The 16,636-nt window shown below is 44.0% G+C and overlaps 1 protein-coding gene across 1 annotated transcript in view; it reads left to right on the top strand.

Moving 5' to 3' along the window:
• Positions 1-4,828: 4,828 nt before the first annotated feature.
• LOC124553341 (TD and POZ domain-containing protein 1-like) overlaps positions 4,829-16,636 on the top strand; it is a 64,877-nt gene continuing 53,069 nt past the window's right edge. Inside the window, exon 1 of the mRNA XM_047127217.1 lies at positions 4,829-5,019. The gene's annotated coding sequence lies outside the window, so the exon portion shown is untranslated. The remainder of the gene's footprint in view (positions 5,020-16,636) is intronic.

Genomic DNA, 16,636 nt, shown 5'->3' on the forward strand with positions numbered 1-16,636 from the left:
ATTAAAATCCGATACTTTTCCTAGTGGCACGAGTATTTTACTTAACGCACAACATCGCCAACAAATCAGATCGTTATGGGGGTGCACAAGAAACATCACTGCAATGCTGTTCAACCCACATGGCCAAGTTTCAGTAGGCAACAGAAACCCAGAAAAATATGGACACACACGATTATCCCTTCCCTATCATACACTCGCTCACTATCGTATGATTATTCATCGTGCACAATATATTTTCAGATCGAAACTACAATTTAGCAATGCAGCGGTTGCTCCAACCGACCACGTGGCGCGAAAGCAAGTTCACAAAGAAAACATATGGAAAATAAATAAAAATCCCAAAAACATTACTGTAAATGGAAGAGCAGATTAAAATACATTGAATGAGTGAATTTCCGTTAAGCACAGAGCAGTAACGTGACCGTGAGCTTAAGGCACATGGTGCGTTGCCTGAACAAGGCACTGACGCAAGGCCTACTGAAATTCGAGTAAATTAAGAAAATCAATTCCCTTATGGTGTTCAGTGGTAATCTCGCACCTGATTTCAACATCTGGACTTCATTACAGAGCAGATTTGAGACAATCTAATGCCTATGTTAACATTACCAAAACGAGAGCTGCGTCTCCATGTCTGCCCCGCACCACGACCCAGGAACAAGTGCTCTTCCAACCGAATTCGCCTAACCGTTCCGCTTACAAACGTGGTGGGGGTGGCGCGCCAACCTGACAGAGCCAATTCGCGCGCCTACGTGTCATCTTTGCCCTGACCTGCAAACTTGGTCTCTGCTAAACTTATTCGCACTTGGGGGGTTGGTACTACCCTAAGCCAGGACGACCATTCGTGGAGTGCTACAATCTGTGCCTAAAGCTTTCTGCTAGTTCACACATTCACTCATTTATACCATCCAGGCCGCACTAAGGAAAAGAAAATGGGAAACGTGGTACACAACATAAAAAATTTCAATAAATAACACTGTTTAGTCCATTCTCTCCTTTTGGACACCAGCTATTACCTGCAAGAGAAGAAACTCTTGCAAATAATTTCTGCGTGCTAGTAATTTAATAAAACATTGGAACGGTACAACAACTTCCGTTTTAATAGGAACAATGATACATTTCTGCAAGTCTGTCGGTATGTCTCCTGTGTTATAGATGGACCTAATAAGTTTAAGCAGCATCATTTTCGTGCTGTCACCAACGTTCTTTATTAGTTCTGCAGGGATGTCATCAATACCCATTGCTTTGTTGTCTCGTAGTTCTTTTAGAGCTCTGTAAAATTCTTCTTGCAGAATGCCTTCTCCCTTGTCACCTTCATCTTCTTGCTCTTCTCTTCCTATTACTTCCTCGGAAAGAGGTGTTCCGGCGTACAACTCCTCTATGTATTCTTTCCATCTCTTCACTAAGTCCTCACCAAACAGCAATTTCCCCTCTTTATTTTCTATTGTGCTTAGAGTGTTGTTTTACGTTTGTTAAAAAACTGATTTGCCTTTTTGTAGGCTAAATCAGTTCCTTCCGTTTTGCATATTTTCTTCCACTTCCTTGCACATTTCTGTATAGTGAAAATTTCATTCCAGAAACGTCCCCCAGGCTGTGGCTAAGCCATGTCTCCGCGATATCCTTTCTTTCAGGAGTGCTAGTTCTGCAAGGTTCGCAGGAGAGCTTCTGTAAAGTTTAGAAGGTAGGAGACGAGGTACTGGCAGAAGTAAAGCTGTGGAGACGGATCGTGAGCCGTGCTTGGGTAGCTCAGATGGTAGAGCACTTGGCCATGAAAGGCAAAGGTCCCGAGTTCGAGTCTCGGTGCGGCACACAGTTTTAATCTGCCAGGAAGTTTCAAATTTTCTTTTGCTTTCCTAGATTCTCTATTAACTAAATTCCTTAGTCTTCTGTATTCAGCTTTTCTTTGTTCATCAGTTGCATTTTTGTATAATCTCCTGTTTTCTATAAGCTCAATAATAATACAGGTAGTGCTTCATTAAAAAAAAGAAACAGAAAAAAAGGGGATACTGGTAGTGGTCAAAATCACATATACTTGTCTGCAATTCCAAGTCAAACCCTGATACATGAAATCAGCCCCTTGAGTATGGAGCATCCAAACTGACAACGTACAGACATCTGTTTGGATGTCTACCACCAGTGCTGGTGCTATGGTAATGAACTGCTAACTGGTTTTCATTAGTCATTTTTAGCCTACCATGCAGTCTCATAATCATTCTACATTTTGTTTGACCAGTACTTAATTATCAGCTAGTTGTCTCATCGTTTCCAGTGCGAGAAACCGCCTGCTCTAATCCAATAGTTTATGAGTCGCTGAGTTACTTTTCTGTGATGGACATTTCTATTGTTAATTCCGCACCTCTGTGTGATTGGCTGTTAAGAGGCGGTTAACTAGATTATGTGATCAAAAGTATCAAGATACCTGGCTGAAAATGACTTACAAGTTCTTGGCACTAGCCATCGCTAATACTGGAATTCAAAATGGTGTTGGCCCACCCTTAGCCTTGATGACAGCTTCCAGTCTCGCAGGCAGGTGCTGGAAGGTTTCTTGCGGAATGCAGCCCATTCTTCACGGAGTTCTGCGCTGAGGAAAGGTAGTGACGTCGGTCGGTGAGGCCTGGAACGACGTCAGCGATCCACAACATCCCAAAGGTGTTGCATAGGGTTCAGGTCAGGACTCCGTGTAGGCTAGACCGTTGCACGAATGTTACCGTCGTGAACCACTCCGCCGCAGACCCTGCATTATGAACAGGTGCTCGATGGTGGTGAAAGGTGCAATCGCCATCCCCGAATTGCTCTTCAACAGTGAGAAGCAAAGAGGTGCTTAAATCATCAGTGCGGGCCTTTGCTGTGAGAGTGCCACGCCAAACAATAAGGGGTGCAAGGCTCCCCTCCCGCCATGAAAAGCCCGATCACACCATAACACCACCGCCTCCGAATTTTACTGTTGGCACTGCACACTCCGATAGATGATGTTCACCGGGCATTCGCCATACCCACTCCCTGCCATCAGATTGCCGGATTATGTACTGTGATTCGTTACTCCACACAACGTTTTTCCACCGTTCAATCGTCATATGTTTACGCTCCTCACACCGAGCGAGGCCTCGTTTGGCTTTTACCGGCGTGATGTGTGGCTTGTGAGTAGCCGCTCGACCGTGAAATCCAAGTTTTCTCACCTCCCGCCTAACTGTCATAGTACTTGCAGTGGATCCTGGTGCAGTTCGGAATTCCTGTGTGACTGTCTGGACAGATGTCTGCCTATTACACATCACGACCCTCTTCAACTGTCCGTGGTCTCTGTCAGTCAACAGACGAGGTCGACCTGTACGCTTTTGTGCTGTACGCGTCCCTTTGCGTTCGAAAACATTGGACTTAGGGATGTTTAGGAGAGTGGAAATCTCGCGTACAGACGTATGACACAAGTCACATCTGTCACCTGACCATATTCGAAGTTCGTGAGTTCCGCTGATACGGGGTAGCTGGCAGTAGGTAGCAGCACACTGCACCTGATATGAGAAACGTACGTTTTTGGGGGTGTCCGGATACTTTTGGTCACATAGTGTAGCAGCGCTGGCCCGCCGCGGGACCGAATGACGTCATCTGGAACGAGGGGCCGGCGCCACGTTTGAAGCTGCCGCTCCCGTCTCTCTGAAAACGTCGAGCGCCCACAGTTGTTTCCTTTCAACATACAGTGCCCGCCCCCACGCCCTGACAACTGTGTTCCCCTCGTCTCTTTTAAAACTGTTGCTGTCCACTCTAATCTCATTCAAAAAATGGTTCAAATGGCTCTGAGCACTATGGGACTTAACTTCTGAGGTCATCAGTCCCCTAGAACTGAGAACTACTTAAACCCAACTAACCTAAGGACATCACACACATCGATGCCGGAGGCAGGTTTCGAACCTGCGACCGTAGCGGTCGCGCGGCTCCAGACTGAAGCGCCTAGAACCGCTCGGCCACTCGGCCGGCTAATCTCATTCATCTCTTTTATAACGGAATCCCAGTATGTTGACGCGTGAGCTAGGGCTCTCGTGTTTTCGAACTTTAGTTCACGTCCGTTTTCCAAGTAAAGGTCAGTTATGGTCAACTTGACAAGCTCCCTTTGTTTAATATCTTATGCTCGGTACAACGCTCTGCAACTGTGAATTGTGTGACGCATGTAAATGCTGCCACATTTACAAGGAACGCCGCACATACTGGGCACATGAACAGCTGTGCTGTCTTTAAGGGGGGTAGGACGTCAAACGGCCCGACTTGTAACAGGAGAGGCTCCACAGGACATTTTATTCAGAAATCACACTCATAGCAGTGGAAGTTCAAAAACATAACAAAATAATTTTCTTTTTACATGTGGAATTTCAACATTTTTCACCCACTATTGGCTGCATTTGTTGCTATAGGTATACTTTTCTTCATAAGTAAGAGAGATTCTACTATGAATTTGGCACAGCATACAAACCATACTTACAGCTGTATGAAGCTCTAGAGTTTACTTAATTTATGAAAAAATGAGTAAGCTGTTACATTTTAAACTTTATGTTTAGATAAAAAACCTAATTTTATTGTCAATTATCTCAGTTTTTACCAGAGTTTTTATAGATTTGGAAAATTCTAGATTTTCATACACCTGTAAGCATGGTTTGTACGCTGCGCCAAATTAACCGAAGAGTCTGTCTTACCTATGAAGAAAAGCCAATAGCAAGTGAAAAAATGATGAAATTTAATTACTTTATTTTTTTGAATTTATCAGTAATAACAAAATTAGGACGACAGTCTTCGTATTACATTCGCATGTTGTGCGCGGGGTCCCTGGAAGTGCTGCCCGCTGTGTGAGGCCCCCGTAGCAGACTGCAGTTGGTACCTGCCGGCCTCGCAGCCGTTGGCAGCACTGACTGCGTGCCACAGCCCAGGCGTCTGTCGCATTTGTAGCGAGTCGGGTCCAGTGTGACGTTCTGCGTTGGGATTTCGTGCTGCTGTTTCTGCGCCGAGAATTTCTTCTGCTACACCCACACCCTAAATAAGGTAAGGACGACTGTTTTCATGTGTTCCCACAGTATTGAATTATTTTCTTTGTTTTCTTTTGGTTTGTTTCTGCAAAGTCATGGTAGCTGTAAGGTTTCATTTAGGTTCACTATGGAGACTATCGCGTATAAAACAAACCGCGTTCGTTTATTACGCTCTCAAAATACTACAAATCTTGATATTTTAAAGTCCTGCCGACATTCCTATTAATTCTGCTGTTCTACGGACTTTAGGCATGAGTGAAAAGCATAGACTCGGACGAGATTTCTACTCGTATTCGCGTCATTTTGTTGAATTTTTTTTCCCGAAATGTAGGTTCGTATTTGTACACATGTGATCCATAAAAGGATTATTCTGCTTGTTAGGAATAACAGAACAGAATGATAGAACACTGCTTGTGCAAGTAGATAAGGTGCTATCGCAACTTCGACTATAGAGGAATTAAACAATTACTTTCCATCAGGATAGTGCGTAGACCTTGGGACAGTCTGATCCTACTCCTAATGGCTTGAAATCAAACCAAGCGAGACGCATTTTGACAGTTCCGTAGTGGAGCATTGAATCAGATATTTCCCGAAGCAGTCGACTCCACGAAAACTGCCGAATTTAGTAAAACTGATCTGTTCGCGTCTTTCCCCCAGTCCTGCATTAGCAATCGTCAGCACGTTAAGTCACGCAAATGTGTTTTAGTACAGAACGCTGTTCCATTGAATTTCGATATCTTCACTTTTCTAGAGAAATGTTTTTGGTGACAAGGTAGCCTGTTGGGTAGTCAGTAAGACAGAAAATGTTACCCTCCATTTCGTCTTTGTTCTATATGAGTAAGTGCAGAAATGAATGAATTCTTACGTTGACCTAAAATTGATCCTCTTGCTAGAAAAGTTGTCAAAATTCCAGGCGTTAGGGGCTTAGTCTTCACTTCTGTTAATAATCGTGCATCTCCAGGCAGTGACTGTGCCGTACTCTTACCAAAAAAGTAGTCGGTTTTCTGATAAGGGGGTATCTGGACGAGTGAAGCAGTGCCCCACGTAAAGGACCAGTACTCAAACATTTTTGCAGTAAAACCAGCCAACCTCAGAATCCTTTCTGACAAGTGTTTCTCATTGCTTAGAACGATATCAAAATACAGAGTATCAGTTACAAATCTCACTGCAGAACTCAACTATTATACACTCCTGGTAATTGAAATAAGAACACCGTGAATTCATTGTCCCAGGAAGGGGAAACTTTATTGACACATTCCTGGGGTCAGATACATCACATGATCACACTGACAGAACCACAGGCACATAGACACGGGCAACAGAGCATGCACAATGTCGGCACTAGTACAGTGTATATCCACCTTTCGCAGCAATGCAGGCTGCTATTCTCCCATGGAGACGATCGTAGAGATGCTGGATGTAGTCCTGTGGAACGGCTTGCCATGCCATTTCCACCTGGCGCCTCAGTTGGACCAGCGTTCGTGCTGGACGTGCAGACCGCGTGAGACGACGCTTCATCCAGTCCCAAACATGCTCAATGGGGGACAGATCCGGAGATCTTGCTGGCCAGGGTAGTTGACTTACACCTTCTAGAGCACGTTGGGTGGCACTGGATACATGCGGACGTGCATTGTCCTGTTGGAACAGCAAGTTCCCTTGCCGGTCTAGGAATGGTAGAACGATGGGTTCGATGACGGTTTGGATGTACCGTGCACTATTCAGTGTCCCCTCGACGATCACCAGTGGTGTACGGCCAGTGTAGGAGATCGCTCCCCACACCATGATGCCGGGTGTTGGCCCTGTGTGCCTCGGTCGTATGCAGTCCTGATTGTGGCGCTCACCTGCACGGCGCCAAACACGCATACGACCATCATTGGCACCAAGGCAGAAGCGGCTCTCATCGCTGAAGACGACACGTCTCCATTCGTCCCTCCATTCACGCCTGTCGCGACACCACTGGAGGCGGGCTGCACGATGTTGGGGCGTGAGGGGAAGACGGCCTAACGGTGTGCGGGACCGTAGCCCAGCTTCATGGAGACGGTTGCGAATGGTCCTCGCCGATACCCCAGGAGCAACAGTGTCCCTAATTTGCTGGGAAGTGGCGGTGCGGTCCCCTACGGCACTGCGTAGGATCCTACGGTCTTGGCGTGCATCCGTGCGTCGCTGCGGTCCGGTCCCAGGTCGACGGGCACGTGCACCTTCCGCCGACCACTGGCGACAACATCGATGTACTGTGGAGACCTCACGCCCCACGTGTTGAGCAATTCGGCGGTACGTCCACCCGGCCTCCCGCATGCCCACTATACGATCTCGCTCAAAGTCCGTCATTTGCACATACGGTTCACGTCCACACTGTCGCGGCATGCTACCAGTGTTAAAGACTGCGATGGAGCTCCGTATGCCACGGCAAACTGGCTGACACTGACGGCGGCGGTGCACAAATGCTGCTCAGCTAGCGCCATTCGACGGCCAACACCGCGGTTCCTGGTGTGTCCGCTGTCCCGCGCGTGTGATCATTGCTTGTACAGCCCTCTCGCAGTGTCCGGAGCAAGTATGGTGGGTCTGACACACCGGTGTCAATGTGTTCTTTTTTCCATTTCCAGGAGTGTATATATTCTTGATGGAACAGTCCATAGCTGTACTTTCGGTTCATAGCGTGCACGCTGGACACTACGAACAGGCAGTTCACCTGTGGACTGTTCCATCAAAAAATAAGTTGGGAGAAACTGAAGATTCACATACATGTTCTTGTCAAACCAAACGGGTGCTCCTGAGTAATACTTTATTACGACAAATAAAGAATTATTAAACTGTTGTGGCTTCAAGAAGAACGCATTGTTACATCTGTAGTTGCCTACAGTATAAAGTGTGTTGCTGTTGCGTAGAGAAAGGAATACACAGTTTATATCACAGCAAGCGGATCTCTTGACATTAATACGTTAAGAGTAATTTCATCGTCTTTTGTGGAAGTAAATGAAATATGGCAATGCAGGTGGTTGTAGACAAACTTCCACAAAGAAGGGCTGATACGATAGCCACCTCCTCACCTCCCTGAAATATGGGTTGTGTTGACAAATTGGTCTGCATACATACATACGTACATACATTGATCCTTGTTGCATAGAGCATTAATACATTTCGTAATGATGTGGGATGTGTCACTTTAACATAAGTTTTCTTTATACAAAATAGTAAATATTTTTATAGTTAATACTTCATGTCTAAAGATTCATCTATTCAGTAGGAGCTGTCATTCAGGAATACTTTTATTTTCTTTTAAATGTTGTTTAGATATCTGCCGGATTTTTAATGCTATTTGGCAAATGACCAAATATTTTTGTGGCAGCATAATTCACACCTTTTTGTGACAAAGTGAGATTTAATCCAGAGTAGTGAAGATCTTCGTTTCTTCTTGTGTTGTAGCTATGCACTTTGCTGTTATTTTTGAATTGGGATGAGTCATTGACAAATGTCATAAATGAATATATGTACTGCGAAGGTACTGTGAATATCTCAAGTTCATTAAATAAATGTCCGCAAGGTCATCTTCGGTGGGCTCCAGCTGTTAGCCTGATGCTATGAATACTTTTCCTCTTAGTGACGAACTGCCCCCAGATACGATACCATGTGTAAGCAGTGAATGAAAATAGGCATAGTAGGCTAATTTAATGATGTTCATCACCAATATTTTGCAATAACCCCAGTAGCATAAGTAGCTCAACCTAATCATTTCAGCAGATCATTGATGTTTCTTCAAATTCAATTTCTCATCAGTGTACACATCCAGAAATTTTGAATACTCTGCCTTAGCAATAGACTTGCTTTCATAGCCTATATTTATCAATGGTGTTACGCCATTTACTGCACAGAATTGCATACACTTTTTTCTCAAAATTTAATGAGAGTCCGTTTGCAGAGAACCACTTAATAATTTTGTGAAAGACATTATTTACAATTTCCTTGAGTGTGATTACTGTACTTGTATCATTAGCAAAAAGAACTAGCTTTGCATGCATTAATGTATATTGAGAACAGTAAGGGACCCAAGACTGAACTCTGTGGGACACCATTCTTGATACCTCCTCAGTTAAAGGACTGCTGATTTTTGCAGACAATCTGTAGTGCTAATTTCAGCCTTCTGCATTCTTCCAGTTAAATATGAATTAAACCATTTGTGCACCGTCCCACTCATGCCACAGTACTTAAGCTTGTGTAGAAGAAATTCATGATTCACACCATCAAAAGCCTTTGAGAGGTAACAAAATATCCTAATAGGTGATGTTTGGTTATTCAGTGCATTTAATATTTGATCAGTGAAAGCACATTTATAGCATTTTCTCTTGAAAAGCCTTTCTGAAAACCAAACTGACATTTTGTTAGTACTTCATTTTTACAGGTACGTGATGCTACTCCTGAATACATTACTTTTTCAAGACTTTTGAATAAAGCTATCAGAAGTGAGACTGGTTGGTAGTTGTTAGCATCAGACCTATCCCCATTTTGGAAATACGCAAACGTCCGATCCCGCCCATCTGCTTTGACGTCACAAATATGGCGAAAACGACCATAAACCACGATTCCAATATGGCGCATATAAAGTCGTTACGTACACATTATGAGGACGAAAATACATCGAAAAACAAACACACACACTTTCCACAAAAAGCCTAATGAGACTAACGGGACGAGCGCGGGAAATGGGGTGTTTTTGGATGGGGGAAAACTAAATATAAACTATTTTAGACACCCACCCCAATACAAAACAACACAAAACTCTCCAAATACCACTAAACACAATATCATCTGGAATCGGACATTTCCCTTGACCTATATAGCTCAAAGGGCAGCTCCCGATCCCATAAATTAGGATCAAACACTTTACTTGGCCTATATAGCTCGAAAAACATCTCCCGATACCAATACCAACATACGCAGCCACACATTGGGATCGAACACTTCCCTTGACCTGTGCACTGTTAATTTTATCCGTCATATCCATTCCTGAACAAAAACAACAACCGATTAATTTTCCTAAAATTACCACACGATGTACAGCGAACACTAAATTAACTTTCACACAAAATCGTTAACTCACTGAAACGAATTCCACCACAAACACAGCCTACACTCGAACAATTCTGGATAATGATCAAAAGCAAACTGAGCTCATTACACCACACAAACGAAAACCCTGAACACACCACCAGAGAGCACAACAAACCACAACACGACGACATCTACAAACACGCCACACTCACAAACCAAACTCCGCGCCGTCGTGACGTCAGACACGACACCCTTACGTCACGGGTCAAAGCCGACGCGTGGGATCGGACGCTTTTGTCGACCCCTCATTTTTACGCAGTTTTTGAACAACAGCGTATTTCAGTCTATCAGGAAAAATACATATCTGGCTGAGACTCCTACTTATTTGTTGGGAACAAGATTTCAGTACTCCGTAGCACAGCGAGAGGTCTAGGTTGGTGTGGAGTAAGGTGGTATGGCTGTGAGACGGGTAAGGCAATGAAAGTGAATGCGAAATAAAGGGTGGGGCTACGGGGTTCGTATGTAGCATGTACTTCATCATAAGAGCAAACCAGATGTAAACAAACGCAAGCGCGGTGACTGGTCAGCAGCCGTAGCTCTCTTACCACTGTTGGTGCTCCGCTCTTGGAAGTAGGTCCAACTTAAGTGTTCGGTGGCTTATTAGTATGTCAGTGCGGAAGAACCTTTCAGACATTCTGACGTATTAACAGCCATCAGCTACTATCTTAATCGTACTTTACCTACGTAACTTTTATCTTAAAAACTGTGTACAGTCACAGTGTCTCTGTAACCAGTACTTGTGCTCTGATTGTCTCGCTGTTCAATACGTACCGCGAAAATGGACGACACTGCTTCCTGCTTCGTAGTGAAACACGCGCCTGGAACACCGTTAATGGCGGGAAACAAGTAGTTAATGTTCTTCACAAGATTACAGACAATAATCAGATTTTGACTTTTTTCGAGTAGGACTATGTATCAGAGATAAGGGAGGTGTTGACTGTATGCGTGGCGTGATAGACAGGGTCGTAGACTGACTGTGTGCCGGCGGGCGGTGGTTCTACGCTCCACGTGGTGCGTAATTTTCTTTGTTCCGTTTGAATACCTAAAGCATATAAATATGAAACTCATCACATCTACATATACATCTATATGGTTATTCTGCAATTCACACTCAAGTGCTGGGCAGAGGGTTCATCGAACCATTTTCATACTACTTCTCTACCTATTCCACTCTCGAATGGCGCGTGGGGAAAAGGAACACCTATATCTTTCCGTTCGAGCTCTGATTTCTCTTATTTTAATATCATGATCATTTCTTCCTACGTAGTTGGGCGTCGACAAAATATTTACACATTCGGGAGAGAAAGTTGGAGATTGAAATTTCGTAAATAGATCTCTCCTCAATCAAGACTGCCTTTGATTCAGTGACTCTCACCCCAACTCGCGTCTCATATCAGTTACACTCTCACCCCTATTTCGCGATAACACGAAATGAGCTGCCCTTCTTTGAACTTCTTCGATGTCCTCCGTCAATCCTACCTGGTAAGGATCCCATACCGCGCAGCAATATTCCAGCAGAGGACGGACAAGTGTGATGTAGGCTGTCTCTTTAGTGTCCTGCCAACAAAGCGCAGTCAGTTTCGCCTTCCCCACAATATTATCTATGTGGTCTTCCCAATTTAAGTTGCTCGTAATTGTAATTCCTAGGTATTTAGTCGAATTGACAGCCCTAAGATTTGTGCGATTTATCGTATACCCAAAATTACTCGCATTTCTTTTAGTACCCATGTGGATGACCTCGCACTTTTCTTTGCTTAGTGCCCATTGCCACTTTTCTTACCATACAGAAATTCTCTCTAGGTCATTTTGTAGTTGGAATTGATCGTCTGATGACTTTACTAGACTGTAAATTACAGCGTCATCTGCAAACAATCTAAGGGGGCTGCTCAGATATCTCCTACATCATGTATGTAAATCAGGAACAGCAGAGGGCCTATGACACTACCTTGCGAACGCCTTATATCACTTCTGTTCTAGTCGATGATTTACCGTCTATCGCCACGAACTGTGACCTCTCTCGGAGAGGAAATCACGAATCCAATCACACAACTGAGACGATACTCCATATGCACGCAATTTGTTTAATAGTCGGTTGTGAGGAACGGTATCGAAAACCTTATGGAAATCTAGGAATATCGAATCGATATGAGATCCCTTGTCGACAGCACTCATTACTTCATGGGAATAAAGAACGATATTTTCTGAAGCCGTGTTGGTTATGTATCAATAAGTCATTTTCTTCAAAGTGATTCATAATGTTAAAGTACAGTATGTGCTCCAAAATCGTACTGCAAATTGAGGTCATTGATTTGGGTCTGTAATTAAATGGATTACTCCTATTTCCTTTATTGAGTATTGGTGTGACCTGTGCTACTTTCCAGTCTTTAGGAACAGACCTTTCGTCATGTGAGCGGTTGTATGTGATTGCCAAGAAAGGCGGTATTGTATCTGCATACTCTGAAAGGAACCTGATTGGTATACCATCTGGACCGGAAGAATTGCCTTAGTAAAGTGATTTGAGTTGTTTCGCAACACAAATCTACTTTTGTCACTCACGCTAACAACTGTTCTGGTTTCGAATTCTGGAATATGTACGTCGTCTTCTTTCGTGAAGGAATTACGGAAAACTGTATTTAGTAACTCCGCTTCAGTGGCGCCACCATTGGCAACTTCTCCATCGCTATCGCCCAGTGGCGGTGTTGACTGTTTTCTGCCACTGCTGTACTTTACATACGACCAGAATCTCTTTGGGTTTTCTACCATATTTTGAGACCATATTTCATTATGGAAACTATTAAAAGCATCTAGCATTGACGTCCACACTATTTCGAGCTTCCGTGAATCTTAGCCAGTCCTCGAGATTTTGCGTTCCTCTGAATTTGGCATGCGTTTTTCGTTGCTTGTGCAACAGTGATCTGACGTGTTTTGTGTACCATGGTGAATCAGTCCCGTCTCTTAACTTAGGCGGTATGAATGTATTGCTGTCGATACTGTATCTTTGAATTTGAGCGATATCTTCTCTACACTTACATAATTAGCTTGGAAGGAATGGAGACACTCTTAGGAAAGCATCAAGCAGAATTTTTATCTGCTGTTGTAAATAGTTACATTTTGCGTTTGTTTTTAGTGGTTTTGGTTGATATGGTTTTGCGCCATATATGGCAATTAACTCATGAGTCATCAATTTTAAGAAAAATGCAGATCTTGTAGTTCACAATTACATATGACACGAAAATTTCTGGTTTTCATTGCAAGTATAAATTCTCAATTACCGATATTTTATAAAAGATGGTTGAAGATAAAACGTTATATAAATAAGTTTCTTGGAGAAAAATTATAAAGTCAAGTACGCTCTTCGCATATGCCCATTATTTTGTAGGAGAGATGTGATCTAACATGAGCCAGAGTGATAAATGGCGCAGAAACATGGAAGACAATTTTGACGCCGTCGAGCACGCTGTACAAATGGATTATTTTTAGAGTTGTGGTCGTAACACTAGTCTGAAACCGGCAGAATTGATATGGAGCCAAGTTAAGGGATTTGTCGCGAGAAATAAGACATTACGCTGTCAAACGTACTGCAACTAATGCGCGAAGCTTTGTGACACGTCACTGCCTAACGATGGCGAACTGCAGAACAGCACGTCACGAAAGAGGTGGAGGAGGAGGAAATGTGGACATTTTTGTGGCTTGGGGTTCTGTCTCTGATAGACTCGTTATCAACCTAGCTGTACTGAAGTGTGTTCAGCGGTGTCCGATGTGGAAGGAGTTCAGAGATTACCAGACAACTGACTCCGATACCTTCAGTGGCTTAGTATTTTACTACATTGCGCTTTTACGCCACACACAGCTCATGTAGAAAAATTACCCTCGTTAGTCACGAATTTTCATCACTCCTCCTTTTAATTAGAATACTATGTTCGCTAATATCGATGGCATGTTATATTTTCCGTCCGGTCACCTGAGGAGAAAATCACCCGAGTTTTACCATATATTATTTCCTTCTGTTTAAAAATTCACATCCAAAGCTGTGTTGTCCTCTGCTCGTCTCTTTCTACGTCTGAACCGCCACTGCTCACAGCAGAGCACGTTAGCTGGACCACTTGCCCGGCCAGCGCTGTCAGAGCTAAACGCGCCGGTAAAGCTGTTGCCCCGTATTACAGCACAAGTCCATAGGCACAGCATAAAACGAAAGCTCATTATCGTACTTGATTGCACTGGTGACCGCTTGGTTTCCGCTCCTCCTGAAACTAAATCCAAAGAGGTTCCAGCAAACGCGGAAGAGTACATAGTGTAATGTTTACATGAAGTTTATTGTGATGAACGGACTATAGTCCGATGTCCACATTTGCAATATATTCAACGCACTTTGCCGTATATATCATGCCTTCCAAATTAAAATCTAACACTGCTAGGGCACAACCACGTACCGTAAAACAAGACTCCCCACCGAGTGACCTAGCGATGCCACACACTGGCTTTGACCTGTGTCGTGATTTCACGGGACTCTCTCTACTCCCAGTGCAGAGGCAGAACACAGCACTGACGCTTGTTTCCCTCCCACATTGTTGCTTGGAAGGCAGGGTGTGCTGACACGTTTCTGCAGCTGAGACTGAAAGGGCAGTTTGTGATTTGGTGAAGTGTATGAATCTGCTGCGATGGAAACAAACTAAATAGTCCTTCCAGAATGAGATTTTCACTCTGCAGCGGAGTGTGCGCTGATATGAAACTTCCTGGCAGATTAAAACTGTGTGCCCGACCGAGACTCGAACACGGGACCTTTGCCTTTCGCGGGCAAGTGCTCTACCAACTGAGCTACCGAAGCACGACTCACGCCCGGTACTCACAGCTTTACTTCTGCCAGTACCTCGTCTCCTACCTTCCAAACTTTACAGAAGCTCTCCTGCGAACCTTGCAGAACTAGCACTCCTGAAAGAAAGGATATTGCGGAGACATGGCTTAGCCACAGCCTGGGGGATGTTTCCAGAATGAGATTTTCACTCTGCAGCGGAGTGCTAGTTCTGCAAGGTTCGCAGGAGAGCTTCTGTAAAGTTTGGAAGGTAGGAGACGAGGTACTGGCAGAAGTAAAGCTGTGAGTACCGGGCGTGAGTCGTGCTTCGGTAGCTCAGTTGGTAGAGCACTTGCCTGCGAAAGGCAAAGGTCCCGAGTTCGAGTTTCGGTCGGGCAAACAGTTTTAATCTGCCAGAAAGTTTAAATAGTCCTTGTTACTACACGTATTTTACGCATACTGCATTTTGGTTAGTGGCTTATCCGGCATTTTCTTCGTCGGTCAAAGATGATGGGCAGCGGTAGCAACAGGTGCGGTATTTTCTTATTCCTAGTGTGGACACATCTCGTAGAGTACTGGTCCGTAATTCCTTTCACGAAATTCGTGCAGCAAGAATCGTCATGTGCTGTTAAATGTGCATTCAGTCTGCGTCGGAAAACAATATCTTTACTATTCACTCTTTAGGTGTCTCTGATCATGTGATCTTCTGATGCAAAACTGTAAAGTGTTTTATGGAACCGAGAATTCAAATGATGGTTTGCTCATCAGTATGCAAATAAACACAGTAATAAATTTGTCATCGGGATGAAAATTTCATTTTTAGCTACGTAATGCGTACGAAGTTGTACGGAGAATTTTCCCGTCATTTAAAGTTAGACGTCAGTAACTTTTCTCATGACTTCAGTTGTGTCGTTTTGTGTTTGGTGGGAAACAGCAGTCGTAGTAGACGCCAGGTTATATTCAGTTTCCGCGAAGCGTAAGTGGTGCATTTCGGAGTCATTATTTATTAAATTGCACACCACGAAACTCTGTGATACATTTTAGGGTACATAGGTATTGGAAACCTGAAACGCCCTTCGCAAGTGTGCAGTCCAGGCATGCAGTACGGAGCATTGGACAGCGTCTCCAGTACTTGGAGCTGGAACAACGGTTCTGCTCGCTTGGTCGGCTGTGTTCCTGTGGAGACAAACGAAATGGCGGAAGATGAGGCTTGATGCGGGCCGCCAAGAATGGTTAAAAAAAGAAACTCGTCACACTGTTACCCCGTGAGTTGACGACATTTGCACGTGACTGTTATAATTATTTATGCATCAAAAAGTAGTAATTTGTCATGGCTGCTACTGGATATGAGGCCCCAAATTCCGTATTATGAAACAGCACCGTTTCAGGGCAACAGTACGCGGAAGGTATATAAAAACACGTCACTTTCTTTCTGATATGTTATAATCATGCGTCATATAAGGACGTATCGACTGCTAAAGCCTTCATTACATTTAGTTTACGGTGCGGGGGCTGATCTAGCGGTTGACTGTCAGGCAGCGGTTGTAAGCGTTGAGTTACAGAGCAGAGGGGGGCTACGGAGGTGACTCGCGTCCTACTATCTCACCTTCACGTTTGCAAAGGTTGTGGGACTTCTTTGTTAAGTTAATTGCAGTTCTTAAATATTTGATATTTTGTACATACAGTAGTTACCTCTCTCTGGAGGTGTCCGTATCAGGTCTGGGTTGTCATTGACAAT

Source organism: Schistocerca americana, chromosome 11 (genome assembly GCF_021461395.2).
Source record: "Schistocerca americana isolate TAMUIC-IGC-003095 chromosome 11, iqSchAmer2.1, whole genome shotgun sequence".
Lineage (NCBI taxonomy): Eukaryota > Metazoa > Arthropoda > Insecta > Orthoptera > Acrididae > Schistocerca > Schistocerca americana.